Source organism: Tyto alba, unplaced genomic scaffold (assembly GCF_018691265.1).
Source record: "Tyto alba isolate M040663 unplaced genomic scaffold, T.alba_DEE_v4.0 Super-Scaffold_7, whole genome shotgun sequence".
Classification (NCBI taxonomy): Eukaryota; Metazoa; Chordata; class Aves; order Strigiformes; family Tytonidae; genus Tyto; species Tyto alba.
In genome coordinates this window covers 14,000,220-14,025,934 of record NW_024881328.1, presented here as the reverse complement: position 1 = coordinate 14,025,934, position 25,715 = coordinate 14,000,220, and positions in this window count along the sequence as shown.

Genomic DNA, 25,715 nt, shown 5'->3' with positions numbered 1-25,715 from the left:
AACACAAGATCCTTGTAGCCATGGAGGCATCATATGTAAATCCCAAAGTGCCATAAAGCAAGATGATGTCATTTTTAAAAAGGAAGCCCTGCTCTAAAAGTTCATGGGCTGGGATGCCCAGAGTTTTGTGAGACAATGTTAGGGGCTTTTAAGAGATGCATTTATTGGAGACCACAGAAGAGCTGGGGTTCCCTACAGCTTGTCACAGAGATAGTTCTGTACATACACGGCAGTTGCCAGGAGGGAGGGAGGGGGCCAGGCACGACATTTTTCAGGCACAGATGATATTAGGAGTGTGCACGTTCCACCCTGTATTTCCCAGCCCTGTGCTCTCACTGCCTTTCTAGCAGCATAGCTGTATTCATCTATGCCTGGGGCCTGTATGTGTAGCACTGGCAGCTGTTTGAGCACGCCCAATGCACTGGGCATGCCTGTCCTCTTTCCATGGGTTATACCTACCAATATAAATTAATTATTTGTACCTTTCCTGAAAATGCTGCTCAAGATACTGTTGATAAAGTACTTAGTGTTCCGATTTTCTGAGCCTCATCCATTGACAGACTTTCAAGCCTTCACATCAATTCCTTCTTACAACGAAACTCTTTCTCCTACCCATGTGTCCAGTAAAGGGTTTCAGAAATCAGAGCGGAGAAGCAGGATCTTGGAAAAAGCCATCTTTGTAGATGCATCAGTTTTACATTTGCTGCCTGCCTTTAAAACCTGGGAGAGCACCACTTTTAATAGCTGCACGGCTGTCCATGCTGGGAGCCCCAGCTATTTGCTACTCACAGAGGTCAGAGACAGCCTGCATTACTACACACCTCATTCATTTCCATGTGTATCCACTGGGATGAAGTCTGTGCTAATGTCCACCAAGAGCACCAGCAGCACATGTTCCCTATATTCCACCACAGGACTGAGCTTTTTTTTTACTTTCTTCACCACAAGTTCAGTTTCAGACAATCTTGTTTGGCACATCTGGGAAGGTGAGCAGCATACACCATTTGTACATATAAGAAAGTTACCTCTTCATCTCAGGAATATCTGAGAATGATCAAAACTTGGATTGTTTTTTTCCATTCTTGTGAGTTCAGGGTTTGGAGTACTTTGTAATAATGTACACTTGTACACTATCACAAATTAATTAATGTACACCCATACACCACTCATCCAAAGTGTTTTTCACATATTTTTGTTTCTTTCCCATGTTCTGAGTATTAAGCAAAAGGTTTTCTCTTGTCATTTTTTCCTACCAGCACATATGTGGATTTTTTACCAAATGGAGGACTAATGAGTGTGTTTGCCAAGAGGTGGAGTACAAAATTCTGTACATCTGTAACACTATTACCCAAAGACTCAGCTTTTGACAAATATTCAACCCAGTTATTTGCACTGGGCTGATGTCTCTGAAATCTCAGGGTAGGTTTCTCCATCATGTACCCCCATCCTCACTGCAGGGCACATCCCTCTCCAAAAGAGGGGAAAACAAAGCAAAACACACATACTTACCTTCCTCCCCAGAAAGGATTAAAGGGACCATCATGAGGAGAAATGTTCAGATATTATGAGGAATATAATGGCATAAAATCTGCAGAAAAACATAAACATCAAGCATCAGACTTCAAGCATCTGGCCCCATATGTGCTTGGGGCTTTTCCCAGGGCTGAACGCTAAAGAAGGTACACTGAACCTCATAGATGACATGTCTGAGAACAAACGCTAATATCCTGATAATTCAGCGAAATTAAAGTCAAAAGGAACTATCTTGCTTGTCAGTTCTTCTATTTATTGAAATTAAAATAGTACCTTGGTATGACTAAAACATACCTTTCAGCAAGGACCCCGTTCAGTAGTTACCAAGAGGCAGACAAACAACCACATCACATAGTAATCTGGTTAATCACTTTCCCATTAAAAATTATGCTTTACTTTTAAGTTGCAGCATCTCCCTTCAGCTGGCTGAAAATGTTTTATGTTATTGCTCTTTCCAGAAGAAATAGCATGCTGCTCTTCTGCTAGTATTTAGAGTGAGAGAGTCAGCCTGCTCTGCTATAAATTAAAAAGGCAGAGGGAGTATCTTACATCTCTCACTATACAAAGAGGCTTCTACAGTCCCGGTGCCCTTTCTGGGGCACTTTTCTGTGCACTATGCATTTTTTTTATTTCTTTACAAAGCTCTGAAGGTGAAGGTACTATGCCAGTATCAATCTCACCAATACCCAATGAAAGCAACATAATCCATCTGAACAGACAAATGAATGAGAGATTTAAAAGCTACAAATCTACTGAAATTTTAGTCACATACTTGACACTTCACCACCACTGAATTGCAGCCAACTTTCAAAAACAGTATTGGCACTTTAAAACTACTCTTCAAATACACACCAGTTGCTTTGGCCACAAAGAAAAGAGCACTACAAAGAGCATAGTAAATTATAATATAATATAACATAGCATAATACAAGATAATTACTAGAATTGCAGAGCTTAATATCCCCACATTTAGAAGTGCCTTTTTCAATCTTTGTTAAATCCTTTAACAACCACTTAACTTTATGGTAGTGACTCTATGTCTGTGCTGCTGCACGTGATTCAGTCTCCCATACAGCCATGTACAAGACATTATGTTTTGGTTATATTTTAACTGAAGTAAAACTACAAGTTGTGCAGCTGTTTCATACATGGTAGTATCTTATATGTGTAATGTAATCGAAATGCGCTCTGAGAGCTGCTATGCCTGTTAAAGATGTCTTTGTTGAGTATAATTGGACTACTGGTAATGAATCAGTTATTGAAATCATTGTGGATGTCTATAACACAAGCCACATTAGATAACAAACCCCAAGAACAATCTTTTCTAGGTCACAGATAAATATAGTTTAAATGACTGTTGGTTTTACTCTCAAAAATCTTTGCAAATTCCTTAAGTATCTCATAAAATCTGTATTTCTCAGACTGCTCTGGCAGGGATTTCAAGTTTGCACTTCATATCATGACTGAGGAGTTCATAAAAAGCATACTTCCAGACTGGTCATGCCTTTTCACTCTCACAGTATATGATCCTAAATGCATTGCAGTTTTTCCATGAGTCCTCCATAAGAACCAAATTAAATAACTCCCATTTTGTAGCTAGATTAGAAATTAAAGATGAGCAGGAGCAACAACCAGACTGACAACACACTAATCCAAACAAGATGATCTGATTATATTACAGGGAAGGTTTTTCTGAAAGATCCAGCAGGAATGAGGGAGTTCATCATTATTTCAGAAACTCTGCAGAAACACCAGCCTTTGGCTAGATTTGTAATTGTCCCTAAGTGTAAAAATTGCTGTCAGCACGCATAAGTGATGGGGAAAAGTTGCAAACTCAAACTACAGACCGCTTTTTCTAAGGGAACTGATGTCTATTACAGCCTGGGTAAGGAGGAGCCTGTATGAGTGTGGGCAAATGTGTGCAAATCGTGGAGCTGTCTGAAAACAACTGACTGGTCAGCTCTATAGCCAATTATTATCCATGTTTTTTCAGAAGAACAACTTAGAGTCTCTTTAAATACAGCACACACAATATTCTGTTCATGGGTGCTTAAAAACTTAAAAGTAGGACAAAGAAAATCTGTGTGTCATAGAGGAAGTAAATTCTCTGATAAGGATTTTATATTGCTAAATATATTGTTTTTCAAATACTTACACTCTGAAATTTTTCAAAAATGAGTGGCAGTCCATTGTACAACAGCCACTGCAATAAAGGAAAAAAGACAGTATTTTCCAGTCAGTGTCAGCTTCTGCACACAGCATATCCTGACTCTAAAAATAAAACAAAAGAGTTACAGCAATAAACTTCCAGTTACCATATCTCTGTGTGAATAATTTCCATCTTGTCACTGAAAGAGCAAAAATTGATATAAAACTGAACAAATTATCAAAACAGCATTAAAATATAATATTTCTGTAGGTATTTGTTTGACTCTTGAAAAGCAAGTCAAGATTATTTACAGAGTTATGTAAATGAAAGTACTATCTATATGTATGCACACACACATACGCATGTATTATGTTCATTATGCAAAAACATCCAGAATTTCTTCAGCAGCGTTGGTTTAAATGTATGCCATTCCCTCCTCACCATCCTTTCTAAAGAGCATTCCTTGGTTTCAAAACAGTAATGTGTTTTATGGCAAACTGGCTACAACCAGTTCAAACAGGTTGAAATTTATGTCCTTTCTATCAGCAATCAGTCTCTTGCAAGGAAAGCTAAAGGGAAATGATCCTTGAAACACCACTCTGGGTGGCTATGGAAATCCTTCTAATTGTACACTACTCCTAACAGTGACAATGAGTAGACACACTATTTGTCAATAACATTGACTGCCATCAGTCTGGGGTTGCTATCCTTTCACACAAATAAACTGCATCTCAGATAACGCATATATAAAAGTATGAGTGCTTGTAAATATGTCCTCAGTTCATCTCTGCGTCAAGTACCTCCCACAAAGCTGGAGGTGGAGGCAAGTGCCAGTCGAGGTGGGACAGGTAGGTGGGGTTCAGGCAGTGCGACAATGGAGCTTCCCCTCCTGTCATGCTTATGTGCATGTGGTCCCTCCTACTGCTAAATCACAAGGCCTTTTCTACAGGTGACATGGATTTATATGTTGCTACTTTAAAATACCAGCAGGAGAAGAATGAGGGTGACCAGTGGCATATCTCAAGCTGGGCACACAAAATCCTCAGTCGTTTGTCAATTTAGACAGTTTCAGACAAGTAGCCACACACCAGGGAAGATAAGGGAGACACAGGAGAGACAACACGCTGGTTTAGATGGCCACAGCAGCGCACTCTCATAGCCACCTGGCAGGGACGGTTGCACCATGCAGCAGGCAGGGAGTACAGCAAGCTGCAGCGACGTGCTGAAATGTCACACCAGACATTTCCAGCAAACTTTAATCTCCACAGACTAGTCCAGAGCCTGGCAGAAATCATACTAGTGCTACCAGGACTTTTTTTCGGAAAGAGAATCTTATAAGCATACATGTTTACAAGAGCACCACTAACTGAAGTTAGAAACTAGGCACCCACTAGGTCATTCAGTTCAGCCCCTGACTATTTCTGGCAAATGCAGGAAAGTCTCTCTCAGAAGTTAAACTAAGGGGACAGACACTCATGTCCACTCCCATCCTTTGACAATTTACTTTGTTTAATACATCAACAATGTAGAAACAAGCCCTATTCCTTCACCTTCCTTGTGCAATACAGCCCTTTTGTTATTCTGATTATCCTGGGTGTGCTTCCCTGTCTCTCTTCATTTTCTAAGATTGGAAGTCACCAGAGATGTAAACCAGCACTACAGAAGAATTGCTCCATGCTAGCTGAGCATAACAACAGCCAGGAGGTGTGGATATTCAGCATTCATGTCCCAGAAAAAGGAAGAGAAACCTAACTCTACCCTAGTTATAAAGCACAGGAATACACTTTCCTCAGAGATGGTGTGTTCCCCGGGTCCTGCCCCACTATCATGAAGATCTGCCTTCTGCAAATAGCTGCTGCATTCATCCAGAGGCTGGTGCTCACACCCCTACACAGCCGCTGATGATGATGCCACCAGCCATTTTCAGCAGCAAAAGGTCCTACAGCGCTGTAACAAAATGTGAAGGACTGGTCATAAGACAGATGTAGCTCACAGCCAGCTGTCTCTTGTACTAAACTGGTATTAGATTTTAGATTCTGTAGGGTAGTCTTCACAGATAGTATATTTGGATATAATGCCTCATTAATATGGTTTTTAATTTCCCAGCAGCACAGAAGCCACGTGTTAGCCCACAACCTGGACAAGTACCTGTGTCTTGAGACTAGTCTCTGAGCACAGCCAGCTGGGCAGCGTTCAGAGGAGGATGGGGTTGTTTCTGATCGGGATAGAGAGGACAACCAGCAGGTCCTGTGCCAGGGTGTATCCTCGTCTGCTAGTGGGGATGTACACAGACACCAGTCTGCACAGGGCTGGAGGACCAGAGGGCAGTTTGTAGTGGCTGAGGTGCTGCCCACAGCCCCGCCAGCCCCTGCCCTTGCAGGCAGACCGCTCTTGGTGCTCGAACACCCCGGGAACTGAAGCTGCCCACACTCTGGGCTGCAGCACATACCACAGAGGCTCCCGTGGTTCTCACTGGTGACACAGCTGTCACCCAGGGATGGCTCTTGCTGCACAAGAGGGGGCACACGCTGTACCTGCATGTTAATACTTGCCAGAAACCATCATGTCTAGCCAGAGGTTTCTGTATATGAGGCAATAACCGTCTTCTGGCCCAAGTAGATTTGATAACTGCAGGCAGAAGAGACGAAGGGAAAATGTTATTCCTGAGCAAACAGAAAGCACCCTGGGTCATTGTGCCTACAGTTGGCTACTAAAAATATTTTTTATTTTGGTTTCAAACCATCCATATGCACATGAGCTGGGGGAGAAAAAGAGCCCCAAAAAACAAAAGAGCCACTGACACTTCCAGGTATCAGGAATCTGTAAGTTTTCTCTTCCCCAGTGCCGGAGCATGGGGGAGGCACGCACTACAAAGACACCTTCTGTTAAGTGAGGGCACTGCTCCAGGATCTGCCCTGACAACTGTGCAGCCACCTCACATGTTTCTGAACATCTGCTTCCCAGATGAGGACAAGTATGGACATGGCTCGCTGAGATGTGCCCCCACCTGCTACAGGCAGTTGCTTGGCTCATGCTCAGCATTTGATGTGCTTCACCAGAAGCCACTAAATAACATTTATAGGGAGTTTCTTTTGATTGTAACTTGATTTAAAGAAAATTCAGAGTTTGGAGGATATGGGAAGATTTGCAAATAATACCCATGGCCAAAGCAAAGCTTGCAGAAATAAATTAGAACAGCACAGTGATTTCAAGGCAAACCCCAGGGAGAGGGAAATTAGTGTGGAATGGGGCACAGTTTGATTGCAGTCAGAATAATCTGCATAATATCATCTGTATAACATGCCCACTGCAAAAGGTAAAAAGGAATATGAGGAGTCCTGAAGGTGACAAGTGAGGCAGGGAAATGGTGTGCTCAGAAAGGAAACTGAAATCTCTTTTTGCAAAAATGTCCAGCAGCCTGAGTAGGCAAATCTTGAGAAAGATTTGGAGACAGTTCACAAAGCACCAGCCCTGAAGTAATACACAGGAACATAAAACTAAGATGTTTCCAGACACAGAAAAATGAGACACTGGTTTAGTCCCCTCAGAGCAGCAGCAAAAGCGAAGACAAGTGTCTTGTGTATTCACACTAATAACAGCAGTGTCAACGTGCTGAAACAGGGAAAGCAGCTTTGGCTTAGGGGTAAAAACTATTGCATCCTCATGTACCATACAATCCCCTATTGATGTATATTGCTAAATATTGCCCCCAGTTCAGAACTATAGAGATTATGTGCTCTGAAAATTGAAGACAAATGTGGGATAGAGTGAGGGACTGAAGAAAGAGTTTAACAAAAGCAAAGAGGTGCAGAGACCATAGAGACTATGCATATGACAGTTCTATCAAGAAAAATCCTGTCTGATCTCAGAACAAATGGTGCCCATGATTACCAGAGTTAATGCTGAGAATTAGACAGTAGTTAAAGTGCAGTCAGGTCAGGATAGCATTTTCCATTATTTCAAGGTAAAGGTTACAGTAACAGCAGGGTTTTTTTGAAAAGGACCAACAAGGTGCTCAATAACTCATTACAGAAGAATATTGGTGAAAGAATCCAAAAAGTTTATTTGAGAATTAGAAAATAAAGAGAAAGTCCCAAACCATTTTTTGTTGGCCTTAAATGAGCAGTGACATGGAGGACGTTGGTCAAGTTTGCAGCCTGGCCAAAGGCCTTGTACTGGTAGAATAAAAAAAGGTGTCCTTCCTAGGGCGATGCATGTGCAGTTCTTTAAATTGAATGAGAAACTAATCTATATTTTTATTTCACTTAATTGAGCTGAAGATAACACAGCCAAAGTGATGATTTTGCATGTTAGATGCACTTTTGCTGGACCTGGTCCATGTGACACAGGCAAGGCAGTCACATAGTTTATAGTTCTGTTGGGTTTTAAAGGCCTTAAGGTGTTGTTTAGGCAAATAACTGCTTGGCCTCACTGCTAGCAATCCAACAAGCCACTTGAAAACATTCTTAATAAAGTAACTCCTAAAAGGATTTTGAAGTCTGACTGATGCAGCCCTGTTGAGGTACACATCAGTTTCATTAAAACCTTCAGACATTTTGTGTAACAGAAAAATGAAAATAAAAATGCCTGGAATGGCAGAAATCGAGATCAGAAGAAGTCAGGATTTCTAAACATATTAAGAAACAGGTAACATCAAGCTAAACAAGGTGCCTTTCTGAAACGAGGCCACTGGAGTGCTCCTGCTTCACTAACATCACACCAACCCATCCGTGCAAAGAACACAACCGGGTAGAGACACTCACAGCTTTTGCATAGGGGGGACCTTGAGAGAAGACGACCAGGGGCAATTCTTCACCTTCCAGAAGAGAGGGATACACTTAGGGAGGATTGCCCTCAAGTCATTCAATCTCCAGCATTTAAAAGTTAGTCACAAGTGTAAGATGGTCACCTAGGCTCTTTTGCATATCAATGGGCGAAGAGGACTCACCTCAAATTGATGTGGAGACCTGAAGCAGGCTGGAGGAGTTGCTCCATGCTAGCTGACCATGGTGGAATATGATAGACAAGATACTTGACTTCTGAATGGCTAAAGATGACTCGTAAGCATGGTTTGCCATTTTACCTGGAAAGGTCTCAGTAGCAGGCAGCATAGAGCTGCTGTAGGACCTAGCACTGCCTGATCTACTGAGTTTATTTCCTCCAAATGTTGGCAGAATTGAAGGAGACATTCAAATCCAAGCTGCCACAGAGAAAGCAGAGCATTGCAATCAAACACTTCTGATTCCAAGCATGCCAAATTTCCTTGATCCTGTGAGCAAAACCTTCATAGAAACAAGAGCCATGAGACTAGTTTGGGGCCCTCGCCCCAAGGCTGTCAAATAAAACAGGCCACATGGCTCTGCTGACCTTGTGCCCTTGCAGCTAAGCTCTCTCTCCTGCCATGGTGGGACCGGGATCAAGCTGTCTCCTGGGAGCAGTCCTCAGTGGAGGAGAGCATGCAAACTGCCCCTGGCCCTTGCCTGGCACTGTGACACCAGGCGTGACCTGAGGCCATGCCCAGAAGTGTGCTCAAGATTAAACTTCATGGACAGCAGTGAGCCAGAACCCGAGACAACACTTTGGTGCTGTTTAATCTACCAGGTCTAATTTTCCTTTACTGAATAATGCCATAGCTCCCTACAGGCCAATGCATCCAGGTCATCTTCATGGGGAAACCCAGCGCATGCATGTCAAGACCCAGCCTCTTCCAGGCATTGGGACACAACAGGATCAGGCACTGGGTCTGGCAGTCACAGTAAAACTACTTCTGTTCCCATGCTGTTCCAGAGTCACTGCCTATTTTAAGCATTTCAATTTGTCAGGCAATGGAGACAGCATTTTGCAGGAACCCAGAAAGGCATGCAGAGCTGTGTTATTGGCTACAGAGGGTTTCTTTCAATCACATCTGCCCAGAGCGGCTCTTGAGCCCCATTCAACTTAGCTAGTTATCATCTGACTAGATCCTTAAGATCACCCTCAAGGAAAGATTTGATCTGACCACTGACAGTCTCTGTGTGATAAATGTCTTCTAGAAAAGGCAGAATATGGTAAGTAATTTCATAACAAATAGGAGTTAAGAACATGTAACATGCCTGGATCTTGAGAAAAATACAGTTACATCAGCATGCTTTGTAACAACATTACACTGTCACATCCCAGCAGATACTGTTATCCACCAAAAGCCATATCTGTATTCTTGAGTCAAATGATTGACATGTACTGCCTTCTGACGGCACGTGTCTAGTGTCTCATTCTTTCCATTAACCACTAATGTCTTCCTTAACATTAGAATGCATTTTATTCCCTTTGTGCACATCAAACCATTCCCCAATATTTTCCCCTCGGGAAGGCTTCACTCCTTCTGTCTGTTGAGCTATTTTGCCTCCTTGATATTCATTGATGACAAAAATCACATCACTCACACTAACAAGCCAGATCATTGTTTTACCTGGTTGTACATTGCTACAATATTTACCTTCAGTGCTTAAATCCTATGATCAGCTTCAGTGCTGGTAGACTTTCCTTCCCCCATTCCTTATGTCTTTATGACCTCCTCTAATTTCATTGCTCTCTGGAAGTAGGGGGTTTGGGTCAATAATTTTCCATCTTTGGAACCTCTCCAACTAATATTTTGCTATTTCTTGTGACTATGTTGAGTTGCTATTCGAAAAACAGTTTTAGACTATTTTATTCTTCTCTTCTTGGGATGAGAACATACACTCCCAGTTCACATTGTCTTCAATTCAGTCTTCACAGCACTACACACATTTTCAACAGTTTCCTTCACTGTATCCCATTTGTATTGTCCAAGGATATATCCCACAACACTGAACATTTTCCTTGCCTTTGTCAGTGGTTGCAGTTAATCCACTAGCCCAGAAGTGGCACGGTAACTCTTGTTTACCATGCACAGAGACAATTTATTACCCTAATGGATTTAACATTCTGAGGCAGAAGATTTACATCTTCTGCCATGCCTGGTGCACTGGGTTTGCAGCTCAGATGACATACCAGATCTGAATGCCACGGCACATTCCCAGATCTAAACAAAGACCTTCTCTAAGACCCTCAAAAGGGAGCTGTCAGAGGACATAAATTGTCATGGCTCATGGAAGACAGTAGTATAGTTTCACCAGCTGGCGTTCAAGCTAACTTCATCAATTGATGAGGCAACTAATCCATGCAGTCATCTCTCTTTTTGAAGTAGTTCTGTCACTTTTTTTTTTTTAATTTCTGTCTACACTTCTGGTCCTAATGTCAATCTTCAAGCTGTCAGCTGAACCGCTCTCACTTGTTTCAATATCACTGAAAAACCATTTTTGGTAACACTAATGGTTTTTGTCTGCTGGTCTAGGTACTTGGCTTACACGCTTTCACTATTACCAAATTTAGCTTTGCTGTTATGTTGCAATTGGTAGCTAATACCATATGTTAACATTCCTTTCTAATTAGCTTCTCCTTTAAACAAATGTGACAAAGTGAAACCTTTCCTTTCCTAAGGACGTACTGGCAGGCAAAATTAACATACAGCATGGTCTTTGTGTCTTAAGTAAGAGTGGTGTTTATGGCCAAAATACCAACAAAGTTATGACAACACAATCCAGGATATTACAACGTGAAAGCTGCCTGCCGATGCCACATTCACCCCTCTCCCCAAACCCAGACAAAACAAGACAAAAAAAAACAGAAAAAAACAAAAGTAAAAGCAAAGGCAAGAGACAAAGGAAAGAAAGCTGTTCTGATACAACCTAACACAGGTAAAGCTGCTGGTCCTGCCCATTCTTCTTATTTGTCTAGAAATATAATGAGATTGAAGGTCAACGATCTCCTTTCCAACAGTCAGACTTGATGAGCCTGCATCAGATGTGCAGCAAGAACCATGCTGAAGATAGCTCATACATGTTGCTAAAGCCCAGGTAGCACCCAGCTCCCTGTACTCATCTGACCCAAACATAGGGGAATATGAGAAAAGACACAGCAACATAAAGAAAAGTTCCTTCTCCTTTTCCAAGCTCTGGAGTTCTGTAAAGTTACATTGGCTATTTATAGTAGAAAAGCCTAAAAAAAAAAAAAAAAAAAAAAAAAAAAAAAAGCTTCCCTCAGGAACATTAGAGCTTTTTTAATTTAACTACAAAATGTTTACTTTTCTGTGATTAATTTGTGCATCTCTGAATTGGAGCCTGTTGTGGTTTAACCCCAGCCCAGAAGAAGGCATAGCTGACCATAACTCTCTTCATGGGTATAATAAGATCATGTAAATGAGGAAATTATTCAGAGACCTTCAAGATAACAAGTTATAATACACCTAAGTACTTTGCACATGCTTGCTTCCCAAAACAGAACTCCATACATAAGAGTTGAGCACCACCATGACTGCTTTTAATCAAATTCAGTGTTCAAAAGAATTAGACATGGTTTGAGTGTATACAGCAACCAGTGAACCTTCGGGATGCATACCCCTTTTCTCCACCCCAATCAGCACGAGGAGATAGAAAGGCATTTGAGCAAGTGACTCAGCCAGGTCAGGGAGATCCTTCAAAGTCTGAGAAATTTATGTAAAAGACTTTCCTCAGAGTTTGGGAGCCTAGAGCATCTCAAACAATCACAGAAATAAGGTTAGACATTATGATTCATTATCATGATAAACCTGACCAGCTAAATCCCCCCCAAACTACATTTAAGACCCCTGTATGCTTTGTTGATTGCCTTCCTAAGTCTCCTGTCCCCTAACACAATGACACTTTACAGAGATAAGAGTTGAGCTTTCAGACTGCAGAATTAGATTTAAGCAGCAGCAGCCATACACATAACCCATGGAGCAGCAGGTCACTACCTCTCAAGCAAATTTTTTAGTTTGCTCTGTAGAACCTCATGTGTAAGTAGCTGTTCGTGACAATAAAAATTTAAAATTCAAATTGCCATAAAATTACAGGAACGGATTTGCAGAATGAATAGAAGTTCTCCCCTTTGAAACTGAAGTGGATGAGGTATGTTGATTCTTTGTGTACAGTTACCAAATGTCAGAAGGCACTTGATACAAACCTTGTTGTTTTGCTACATGATACTGTAATTGTCAGTGAGAAAGAGCTAGCTGACCTTTTCTCTGAACTTCAACGTTCAGCTTAGTAACTTGAGTAACCTTACAGTCATCATTATCTGGTGTGCTTAGTCAAATCTGTAAGCCCTGTTAGCTAAGACTCCCAGGAACTAGGCAGGATTCGGTTTGGGTGGAGATGGACTGGAGGCACAAAACCTGGATGCTATCCCATGCAGTAAATGTCTCTCATGGATATATATGTCTTTTAAGTGTCACATAAGGTGGCTAGATGAGACAATCTGATTCCCACCTTTTTAATGTCCTGCAATACCTTCCTTTGAGGACTTGTCACTGTTGCCTCTTGCACAACCCCCACTTTACTTGTTCTTTTCCATGCATAGGACCAGGCAGTCCTTAAATATTGCTCTTCGCATGGCTCTGGACTGCAGACCTACAGGAGGAGACTATGGAAGCAGTGGGTTCCGGGCTCTGCCTGCCACATTAGCCCCAGCAGCATGGCAGGGCCAGGGCAATGGAGCAGCCCCATCCACTCCCAGGCCACCTCATAGCTCCAAGCCTGGGCAAAGCAGCAGAGGCTCTGTAGCATGACAGCCACGAGAAGAAATCTCCCCCACAAAGGGAGCAGGCAGCACCCGGTGTCACTCCAAGTCATCTCTGAGATGCTGCAGTGATGAGAACATGATGACCAGGTTAGACAGAAGGAAGAGAAAAAACACCAGTCAGATGCACGTGGCAAAAGTCTGCAACACCAGGGCTGGTGCATAAACCAGAGCCAGTTGGAAACATGAGCAAATGCTTGTAGGGAAACAGACAAGCACTTTAACACCACTGCTAATAAAGGGTGAAGGAGAGGCAGGGAGGTTAAGGAGTTTACTTAAGCTATGGAGCAGAGCCTATTTAGGCATCCTAGAGCTGGGCTCAAGCCACAGTTAGACCAGCAGATTTCAAATAATCATTCCCACAAACTTCTTCTGTGGTGATATTTCTGAACAATACCAGGGAACATTCCATCATAAATTGTACTGTGTTCCAGTTTCCACATTATAACTATGATGTAACTCAGTAACACTTTGTCCCATCAAGCCCAACAACAATAGATTTAATCAGAACATTTGTCTCTGAGAGACAATGGGGAATTCTGATTAATCTGGCACCAAACTCTGGCAGTTGCCTACGAGGGATTTTTTTTTTTTATTATTTTTTTCTAAATGCTTGCCCTTGGCGGCTCTTCAGCATGCAATATGCCAAGCCTGCGGGCTGCCAGAAGAGCTGTGAAAATGTCCCATGCCATTTGACATGCAAAGAACATACTTCATTTCAGAAATGTATCATTTCTGCAGAAGAGCAAGGAGGAAGATGCTGTTCCCCAGACATCCCATCAGCCAACCACACGAGCATCAAGGACGTCAGACCACCATCAGATGCAAAGGGTCAGTCTTGCAAGACCTCACTGGTGGAAACTGAACTGCAGCCACTGAGCACCAAAAAGAGGGAAGTGGACAAGGGTATCAGTGCTCCACTTCCCTGCAATGGGTGGGTTTATTGATTGGTTCCTTTTGCACCTCTTACTTTTCAAGCAGCTCAGACCACAAATACCCTATAGGTTTCTGCAGAGTGGAGAAGCCCCTTCACATAAAGTAGTTGCACTCAAATATGGTGATTGACAGGCATCACAGTCAGTCATCAAAGGTACAGGAGCAAAAGCTATAGCTCAGCATGATCAAAGAAAGGCAGGGCTCAATTCTGCTTCCTTGCATATTTCTGCAAGGATTGGGTTGTGGTAGAACAGCATAACCAAGATGACAAGCGGTCCTAACAACTTGCATGGCTCTTGATAACACTGGCAATAAGCCACGCTGCTGCATCTAAGCAGCAAGAGTCACCAAGCAGCCCTCTCAGGCCTTCAAGGGTGGGATAAATTATTTTTCAATTCAGGTTTAGGGAATATCCTGTATTGTCGCATCCTAGAACCCTCCCTGGTCACATCCCAACCCAGACAGCTTCTTCCCTAGCTCGCATGTGGACAGCCTGCCCACACCTCCCACCCATCCACCTGTCTCACACACAGTCCCAGCCACCAGTCCTGCTCACATCCCACTGCTAGGCTGGTTCCCTGCATGCAGCTGCCTGCCTCCCCAGCACTGCAGTACAGAAAATCCTTTCCATAAAGGGCCAGGATAGATCAAGGTCAAGGTTCAGACTTGTTCTTCAAGTGGATTGCTGCTGGGCAGTAATTCTTAGAAGTTGAAAATTTAATGGGAGCATCTGTCTCAAACTAGCCCTTGACATTTGCAGTCTAAGAAAGTTTGATGAGGGGGGGTGGGGGCAGGGAGGGGAGAATGTTAAAAAAAAAAAAAAAAAAAAAAGAAAACTGAATAAGAAAGAAGAAATGTAGTAACCAAAGCCTGCAACAAGGTCCTGGAGCAACTATCAGCCTCCAGCTCTTGCTCCATCCTTTTCCTCCTGCTCAGCTTTGCTGTCACTGTTTTCACTGGAGTAGCACAAAGGAAAGGGGACAGTTCTGCTAGAGGAGATTTAAGTTCAGAGACAAAAAGGGGTCTTTCCCAGTGCTCTCCATCAGAGGAACTGTAAATAACACATTAGCATGGCATCTTCTGCAAATCCTTTTTCCAAAAACAAACAAACAAACAAAAAAAAAACACCAAGCAAACAGACAAAAACCCACAACCCAAAAAACCATAAAGTCAGCTTCTCCACTATTTGAGACCAGATAAAATTCCAGGTTGCCTTGTTTTCACCAATACCGTCTTCTACTCTCATCCTTTTGCCTTTTTCACGCTTGGCACGAGAGGTACTTCTGCAGTTACAAAAGCTTTTTTGTGGGTTGATGATGGAGATGAAGCTTTCTCTGGATGGATCTAGTCAGCCAGAGAAGAAGCTGGAGGGTTGTTACAAGCATATTACTCATCTTGGCCAGCCCACGCCTCCCATTCATTTCAATAAAATATGTTTGTTTTGTTATAAATCTTGATTTGATTTTGGGGAAGTGAAAAGCCCACCCCTGCCAAGAAGAAATGGTACATTCTACATGTCACCACTATGTTCTCCTCTTCTTAGGAGCTTGATGTTGTGAAATAAAAAGATCAATTTATATTAACTTTTATCAGGTGAAGACTTGTAACAGATAGAATCTGTATATGGAAAATATATTAAAATAGACTGAGAATCACTAAAAAAAAACAGTCACTGCTCAGAGCATGTAAGCCACTACCTTGTTTACTATGTAAATTTATCCCCAAATCCCTAACATTCTCATGACAGCGATATTATCATTTCATCCACCACTGAAATACAATCCTCACTCTGAGAATCCATTTCAATAGCTCTCAAATCTTACAGGCATATCACTAAGTGTACATCCAGGAATGAAAAAAAGAGTGAAGAACACCTTCTCTTGAGCTTTCTTAGAAGGCCTTAAGATACCAAGTAAACACCTCACCAGTTTCTTAAAAGCCTGGTTCATTGCAGGAATAGAATAATAGAATTCCTGCCTGGGAGATATACAAATGTTTCCAGTCCAGAGTTTCTGGAGCAATGTGATAACTAGAGTTTTTCACCCAACCTCTGGAGGTGCTGGAAAATCCTGGAGATGCTCAGGTTAAAAAAAAAAAAAAAAAAAGTCTTGTCCACATAGTTGCAGAGAGCTTTGACAAACAGATAGAGAAGACCCAGCTATACAGACAATTATCTTCTAATATGATTTGGAAGCCGTTCAAGAGCTAGTAATAGTGTGTATATATATAGGGTTTTTTCCCCACCATCAGTAGACTAATTCATATGCTATTACATTCTCAACCAGCATTACCCACATTCTCAACTCATGGCATTTCAAGGACATGCTTATCCTCTACATTACTAACCATATGGTTATTTTAAAAACATCTCTTTTGTTTCTCAATATCTTAATTATAGATGGCTTCAAATTAGATTTCTAATGAACCACCTTTGGGGTCATTCACTATGTAAACCTTGGGTCTATCTCTTCTAATAAGACCTACAGAGATTATGTTCAAATTAGAGCGGCCTTTTGTGCAGGCCCTCCTTATACCTACAGGTTTCTTTCAAGCCTGAGCATAATTTTTCCATGCTGTTGAGCAAGGGGCATTTACCACAAGTAAACCATGTGGTGAAAACAATGCCTGCAGCTGTAAGGAAACCAGCCCTCCTCAGTGGATAGGGCAGAGACCTGGAAAGAGGAACAAATTGGCATGGTCTCAAACAAAGATCCATTGACCAGTCAAGAAGGGTTTAGATGGTGCTCCTCTAAACAGATATTGCTCCCAGGAACTATTCACATCAGTAGCCATATCCAGAGTCACCCAGTGCTCATCAGAGGCCTGAAAATAACCATCAACTACAGAAAACCAGGGCCCAAAGCCAATGATCCCCAGGTTAGTTCATCTCGATATGTTATTTATTCACCCCTCATTCTCTTTAATAACAGATACTTGAAGTTCTACCTCCAGATTTTTCCTTTCCATATGAATTTATCTTGGAGTCTAGTAGTTTTAATTATTTCCAGACCTTGCAGCAAAAAGCGGAATGCTGAAAGAAACCTAAAACATACGATTAGAACATTTTTGTCTTAAAACATGATGAATAATCCATTACAATTATTTATGTCTTTGGATTGAGTCAAAGAAAGAAAACAAATATGTCATAAATGACATCTTGATGTATTTTGGTATACCACTGAACTGCGTCAACGAAATGGCTTTTAACTTGTTCAGTTTAGGTTCCTGAGAAATCTTATCAGGATTTTTGCTGAACACAAGCCAAAGTTGATATTGCTTATATTTTGAGTTGCAATTAAGGGAAACAAGAGGTGTTTTGGGTAAACCTGGAAAATAATTAAAAAAATGAGTGTTTTGATAAAACAATAATTGTTGTGTTGGTGTAAGGGCACAGGCAAGGCAGTTTCTATAAAGGAGAAAATATTTCTCGAAGTGTCCTTTCACATCTGAAAGCCTACCTACTTCTTCCAACTATAACAAGTTTATCAAAAGGTGTGGTTTCTACATACAAACTTTGCCCAGACTATCCTATCCTCTGCCTACAAACCTTACCCTGATTACCTCTACCTACAGACTTTCCCATCCCTTCAGGGAATCCAGTTGCTTTAGGTTAAGTGGGATAGGAGTGAAATAAGTGATGATCTATTGTGAATTAAGATGCCTGGTCTAACAATAGTCACAGCACATATAAACACCTCTAGATATGTGATGGTGAAGAACATTACAAATTATAGCATGTGTCTGCATCCCTTTCATAGCCAGAAATCATTGAATTGACTTGTCTCATTTACAAGTTCAAGTTTGCAGTCATAACATAACTCAATCCACTCTTTCTTTACCAGAAAGCTGGATGATACAGCATACTCTACTAGCAAAAAGTGGTTCCTAATCAATTCTCATTCATTTCTCCTCCAGGAAAGCATTCATTATATTCGGCAAGCAGTATTCATGCTAAAAACAAGATCAGGGTAAATTTTTCAACTCTGAAAGACAATTTCCCAAATCTGGTGTGATTAGCAGGTTTTTTTCCTTCGCTTCTGAAAGTCTTCAGGGTCTCAATTGCTGTCCTTACTTTGTTTAGAATTTCCAATTATGAGCTTCCTGACCCTGCAGTCAGTGTTTGGGTTTAAAAAGACCTATGAGCTGGCTAAAGCAAGCTAGTTCATTCATTCAGAAATGGTCAGCACACTAAGGAAAACTGGCACCGCACTGTGATCAAAACAACGAAGTGAGTCTATCTTCCCACATATATCAGCCACTTCTCCCAAAGGAAGTAGCAGGCTGGTGGCTTCCCATTTTGCTGCTCAAAACAGCAAGTGGGAATGCAGAAGAGAGGATTAAATAAAAATATGATCCATGCTGCCTTGCAGAATGACAGGCGCTCTGGGTTTGGGTTTTTTCCATTTAATACCTACAAAAAATACTGCAGTGCAAAGATTTAGTCTACGCACCAATTTTTTCACTTTTGCCAAGTCACCACATCTCCCAGACTGTATTTGTGTGCTGCCAAATCCCATGTGAAAGTAGTTTTGCCACAGCAGGGCTACCTGTAATGATTAACAAGCACATGCACTGAGTCTCCTCTGCGGTCATGCTGTCTTGCTAGAACTTCTTGCAGTCATAACTCATCTTGACAGAGCAGTTCTGATTCAAACCTTATGGAAGAAATCACACATAAGAATTTAACCAAAATTAATGGTGCTGGCATTTATGTGTCATTGCAGGTAGAAGATCTTAAGACTTCTACGCACTCTATGAACTTCACTAAAATAATACATCTTGAATTCTTTAACAGATTGGTTTTGGTTAAAAGAAAAACCCACATCAAGCTGTTTTGCAACTTTATTCTTAAAATCAATGACACAATGTCTGTTGTTGCAGATAAAAATGACAACTCTCTGTGTGAGGTTTCCTGGTTTAAGCAATCCTAAAACTTTACATAGTATGACGTTTTGAGGGCTCTCAAAGAGAGAGAGACACTGAGGGTTTTGACTGTTTTCCAGCTTTCTCTCAAGGGAAAACAAAAGAAAAAGTGAACGTGGATTTGTTTGTCTTTTAAGGAGCTGTACTTATTGGAAGCATGAAAACAGGGAGAGCTCCACTGGACAATTAAATAATAGTTTATAACAAGTAACAAATCTGCTCACATAGCTTTCAAAGTAAGTACAAGAGGTAAGGAGCTGGAGCTGCACCTCCTCACACTGCATGTTGCACTGTACTTGCAGCAGGAAGACACAGGCAACTCTTGACCTATGCTGTTGCCTGCTCCCTCAATAAAATTTTGTTCTGTTTCTCTATGGGCTTGTGTTTTTTTAAGCTACCCTTACTATTTAATTACTTCATCCCTAGCTGAGGACCTCAGTCAGATCCACAAGCACCTTCCAGAGCCCATGCTCAAATCCCCTATAGAAAAACAAAGAGTCAGGGTTAAGAAGGGAGCAGACAACAGCAAGGGCAGTCATAGCCTCCTGCCCCTCAGCCATGAGTGCCTGCAACAACACAGAAGAGTACCAAAAGGGCTACCTTCACCCTTGTAGCTCTGTTTGGGAGATCAAGCACCCCCAGACCCATGACCCCTTTGACGCAGCCACCCTTGACAAAGACTATCTCCATTCCCAGCACCACCCTGCCCTGCTGATGGCAGCTTCTGCCATGAGCAGCCTTGGCCTTTCCAGAGCCACAGCCAAGCTGTACGTCCCAGCCCTTCCTGGGGTTTCAGCAGCTTAGGATGGAGGTATTAAGAATCAGATCAGACAACTGACCCTGCTTAAAACAGACACTTTTCTTTAAGAGTTCGGTTCACCCATCCCTTATCACAATGTAGCTTCGCCACCACCATTGGGGTAGGGGCAGACTAAGAGGGCAGTCACAGCCTTGTTGTTGCAACGTGGTAGGAAGGGGGTGAAGTTAAACCATCACAGGCATTACTGCTGGAGGCTGAGGGAGATGCCAATATATGGAGATCTGGCCCCTCTTTCAAACTCCACTGGAAAAAGGAAGCGGCTCCCCAGGGTGTAGCACAACTTTGTTGCTGACCTTTCCAAAACTGTCTGCAGGAAGACAAGATGCACACTTTTCATTCAACATTTCTACCATTATACTTAATATACATTTCTTTCCCCAGCTACCTCAAACGCTCTCTTGGGACAATATAACCATTGTTGTAGCTATAGGATGAATCAGACCAGGAAATTCTCCCAAGTCAACACCAGTCATTTATTTCTAACCTAGAGCAGTCACTGTGTGCACTGGCACATGGAGCACACCACAACCCAGGTAGAAGTGAGATGCAGGACAGGAATATACTTTGGATCTGTACAACAGCCAAACACCTCCTGTTGCGAGAGTCCATCACCAGGCAACCCACAGCCATCTCCTCCTGAGACAAGCAGTACAGAATCGACAGTAGGAATAGGACAAAGCACATGTAGGAAAGCTGAAAGGAGACGAAAATGAGGGGAAAAGATACCATGGAAGAGAAAGCCATGTGACAAGCTTTCTCTGGTCTTACCTACAAGTGTGTAGTGAGGTGTGACATCAGTGGCAGATGTTGGATACAAAAGCTTGGTCATTAATATGCACATCAGACCCTGACACTGTCTGGCCAGAGCACACCCTGAGGCAGTGTACAAGACCAGGGAGGAAGAAGGGTCTACATGATGTGTTAAGCAGTGAAAAGCAGTGTCATTGTAAGGTCTACATGAGGATTTTACCTCTTGGTAGTTCACAGGCTCACAAAGTCTCTGAAGACATGGGAGGCACAGGCTGGAAATGTCACCAGAAGGTTCTATGACTCCTACCTTACCCATGCAGCAAGATGAAATATTGTTCCTGCCTGCACAGGGCAGGGAGTCCCACCTCCAAGCCCTAAATCTCCAGTGACAGTGGGAACTGGTGCAGCCATGGCTCCCTGCCCTTTGTCCCAGGGACGTCCCTGGCTACATTCTCCCATGTGGAGGGCCCAGGCAGCATGGTATGATATAACTGCTTGGTGCTAATCCAGAACTTGCATGGCTTCTTAGAGGGCACTAGTCTCCATGCATGACCATCATCCAAATACACTCTTTCTCCTACACTTTATCTCCCCAGTTGGTAATTGCACCAAAGGAGGCTCTCTGATAAATATCAGTAGTAACACTTTCTCCCTTGCTTGTCATTGTTCTTCCATGATTCAAACAGCTTCAAATGACAGGTTTGAAAAACAGCCAGGGCTTGGAAAGTGTGGGAATGGAAAGTCTCTGAATGCTGGCAAGTGCTTATCAACCCCTGCATTGTAATATCAGCAATCAAGTGGCAACAGAACTGTGCCAAATTAGGTGGAAAAGGAGCGCACACAAAGATTAATAGATTTAAAGGCAGAATTTCTATGAGTGTGAATACTCCTGAATAATTACACTCACTATTTGCTGCAGCAAGTTTCTCTTCAGTAGCATCTCTAAGTGTTGTTCCAGTGACCCTCAAGGAAGTTGATAGAAACATTCAAGTCTTCTGACTGCAGGACAACATATACCTCACCCAATTTTGCAGCTTTTAAGTAAAACCAATCCAATACCTGAGTCATAGTTACTTAAGGAAAATATTTTATTAACCCATGAACTCTTTAATCTGCTTAAGATCATCAGAGCTCTCAGGCAGCCCTTCAAAGAGAAATGTTACTGGGTATCAAGTGCTACATGATGTACAGAAAAGTCGTTGCTCAAGAATAGAATATATAGTGAGTATGTTGTTCTCTGTGGTGGGATGCACTCTCTGACAAGTTCTGTAATAGATAGTGTTATTTCATTGGCCACTATTGACATGATGCTCTTGGTTACAGTATGCGAGAACCTCAAACTCCAAACACGGTACATCTCCCTGTGATAAAGAGAGCTGATCTATGCTTCACTAGTGCAGATACTGTCACAGGATTCTGGCAGAGCTAAGCTATTTCAACAGCACAGAATTTCCTTTTTCAGAAAGCTTCAGGGGGGAGGAGAGGGGGAAATGGGGACAACAGCACAGGGGACAATCAAAACCAAAAACCTTCACTCCCTTAAAAGTCCATCCAAATATTACAAAAAAGTGTAAAAATAATTTCTGCCCTTTCTCCAGCAACCTTTGCAAGAACTAGTGCATCTTCACCAAGTATGGCTGCCTCACACACTGAGAAAACTTACCCTTGACAACGTTAAATTCACACACACACACACCAGACACCATGTCCTCCTGAACTCTCTCAAAGGCATTTCATTAAAAAATATAAAGAAATAAAGAACATCACAGACTAGTTAGTAAAGGATGGGCTTAAATCTAATGCTAAGTAAGTTCCTACAGATCTCAAGTGAGCTGTTTCCCGGGATGCAGCAACCATAACCAGGAGGCATTCAGATTTATCCAGCATAATGCCTTCTTCCATGGGTCTTGTGGGCACCCCTGACCAATGCCAGGCACAGCTACAGCAAAGTCCGGTTTAAACAAGGGCAGGTCTGTACACTTGTCTTATTCTTCCTGAAAGGTAAATGCTTAAAAGTTTGATCCAAGACTGGGTTTTTAAAATTCCTCTCTACTTACACCATATCTATAATACCCTTATCTTATGCCACTCACTGGCTTCTGTTGTGTATTTAAATCAGGAGTTATCAAGGCTTGTGATTATTGGCATGGAAATCAGGAATTGCTGACCCTGGTAGACAGACCTTCCTGAAGTGTGGACAGTTGCTGGGACTCAAGGGACTATGGACCAAACCACTCCTGTGGCCAGAGTCTTCAGCCCACGGGTAAGCCCTTTCTCCCCCAGTCCACAATAACATCCAGGCACCAAATGGTGTGGAGGTGTCAGGTGCCCAGGTAATTTAGAGGCTAAGTCCAAGCCTCTTTGGTTTAGTTTCCCCTCACTGAACAAATGGAAGAACACATTCTGGCCTCTTGAGGTTCTTAAGAAGAAACTTCTCTTCTTGACAAGAACCTAGAAGATAGGGAGAGATCACACAGCAGTCTGTCAGTAAGGTAGCTAATAAGCTATTTAGCTGTGAGGCACATGTGGGGATTCAAGGGACAAGAAGAGCTAGACAAGCCAGTTTGCCCAAAGTTCAAGTAGTAAAATGAGTGATGCTTTTTGGGTTTTTTGTACTCTTCCTTAGCTGAAGTCACAAGGAATGTCATATTCATGCTGTCCAAAAAACACATCATTCCTGGGCCAGGACTTTCAGCATGCACAACTGCAACATCCCAGGAGGTGCTTTGGCCAAGCCACTAGGTCAGGTACATTTTCAGAAGACAGTTTGCATACTCAAAGCAGTGAGTACAAAGTGTACAGGCTAAATAACTTAATAAACAAAAATGTACCTTAGGCAATTGGTGTTCTACCCTGCTCTGCTGCCCTTCATTTACTGGGGTGAACAATGAATTAAATTATGCTCTGCTAAGAAGAAAAAAGTCTGCTGAATTGTGTCAGAATATCCCATATTGGAAATGAGGCAGGAGTTTTTGAATGGCTAAATTTACCATTTGTTGAAACACAGTTTTGAAGTGGTATTTTTACCCTAACCATAGATTACTCAAAAATATTTCCAGTTACAAGACAGAAAGAAGTCTTCTCTTTCTCAAAATCCATATCAGACATGAGTGGACTCTTTGAGGGAAATTTAATTTTAAACTCCACAAAAGCATTTACTATTAACAGACCATGGTATCCACAGATCCTCAGCAATGTTGGTGGGGACTACTTGCAACACCAATGTATCAGGTAAGATTTGAAATGGGAAAAACCCTGAAATATATAACTGGTTTTATTATTGTCATCAGATTATGCTGTTCCCCACATTTTAGGTCTTTCAAAGGTCAAAGCCTTCCTAGGGTGTGTCCCATGCCCATCATAAGTGTTGTACTCAGGACTGAGATCTTCAGTGTGGAGCCCATGGTCACAACTCGGATGATTAAGGAAATTGCCAAAGCACTTACTAGAATTTCCCCCTTTTTGAAGGGAAGCAAGACAATCATGCTTTCCTTCAAAGGAAAGGCATGAAGGCACCATATCATGCTTCTCATGCTTATAGCCTATACAGCAGACTCAGCCTATAAGACTTGGTTTCATGGTAAAAAGTCCTGCCAATTGTAGCGCTTCCATTCAAATTAAAATGCACTGAAAGGAAGATGACTTGCATCTCCATCTACTTCAAGCCTGTAACTTAAGGATAAACATCTCTTATGCGCCAACTCCACAGTCATTTCTCCTCTTGATTGTGTATTCTTTCACCATATGCAAAAAAAAACCAAAAAGCTGAGTTAATGCACCCTCTCACATCTAGGCTACATAGGACATCAGAGCAAGTAAGCAGAGCTAGGAACTTGCAGCACACACAACCAATTGCACAAAATCTTAGTTTGAACATTTAATGCATTAGCAGCACAGGTACCCTAAGCTGTTCAAAGGGCAGCATACAATGTCTTGCACCACAGCACATGTAGAGCGAAAGGGCATCCACACAGTATGGACCGGCTCATCCAATACAGTTTCACCCCAATTTAAAGCCCACTAGACCCCTCGCACTTCCAATCCCACCGGTCATGGTGAAGAAATACTGTTAGCAAGTAAAACCTTAAATTTTTAGTTGCAATTAATATGTGTTCAGCTCCACTGTGAAAAGTTATAAGGTTAGCTGGCAACCATATCTCCACAAGTACTGCCAGTCGTAGTAGAAAGTGGTTGCCAAGTTATATTCTTTCTATTGGCTGAGAAAAATTATTAAGTAAACAAATACATCCCAATTTAATTTTTAAATAGTCATTCTTAAAGGATGAACTGAAAGATAATTATGGTTTGGCACGCCTGTGCTATTTTACTTTTCTCCCACCCAACACTGGGAAGACAAAAGCTTTCCTTAGTGAATGTATTCATAGATTATCTGAGGCAAGAATGTGGAATTACAATCTCTGGTCAGATTTCCTGGCTAGCATTGGCTATGGGCTTCGACTTGTTGACCCCACACAACACCAAGCATCCTTTGGACTGGTCCTGCTTTGAGTAAGGTCTGAGCCAGATGACTTTTGAAAACTCCTTCCACCCTGAATTATTTTATGAGCCCATGAGTTTATAGCCTTTGACACAATCACAGTTTGACGTCAATCATACATTGTGGCAAGACAGCGAAACCTGTTATTAAGGATGAGAGCAAGCTTCATCCATACTGCCAGTTTTCAAGAATAATTATCTTATTGAGTGCAAAATCACCAGCCTGTAATTAATTTAATTGCATCCTTCTGCAGCCCTCACCAACGCCAAGCACTACACAACCAGCACTGGGATGGCAATAGAATAAACACCCACAGGTGAGCCACATCAGGAGGGATCAGCACACAGTTTACAGCAGCACGCAATACTGTTGGCTACCCCAAGGCTTTGGCTTTATGGTTTGGGATCTGAAAACTACATACCTGTTATTATTTCCTGGACAGTTTAGAT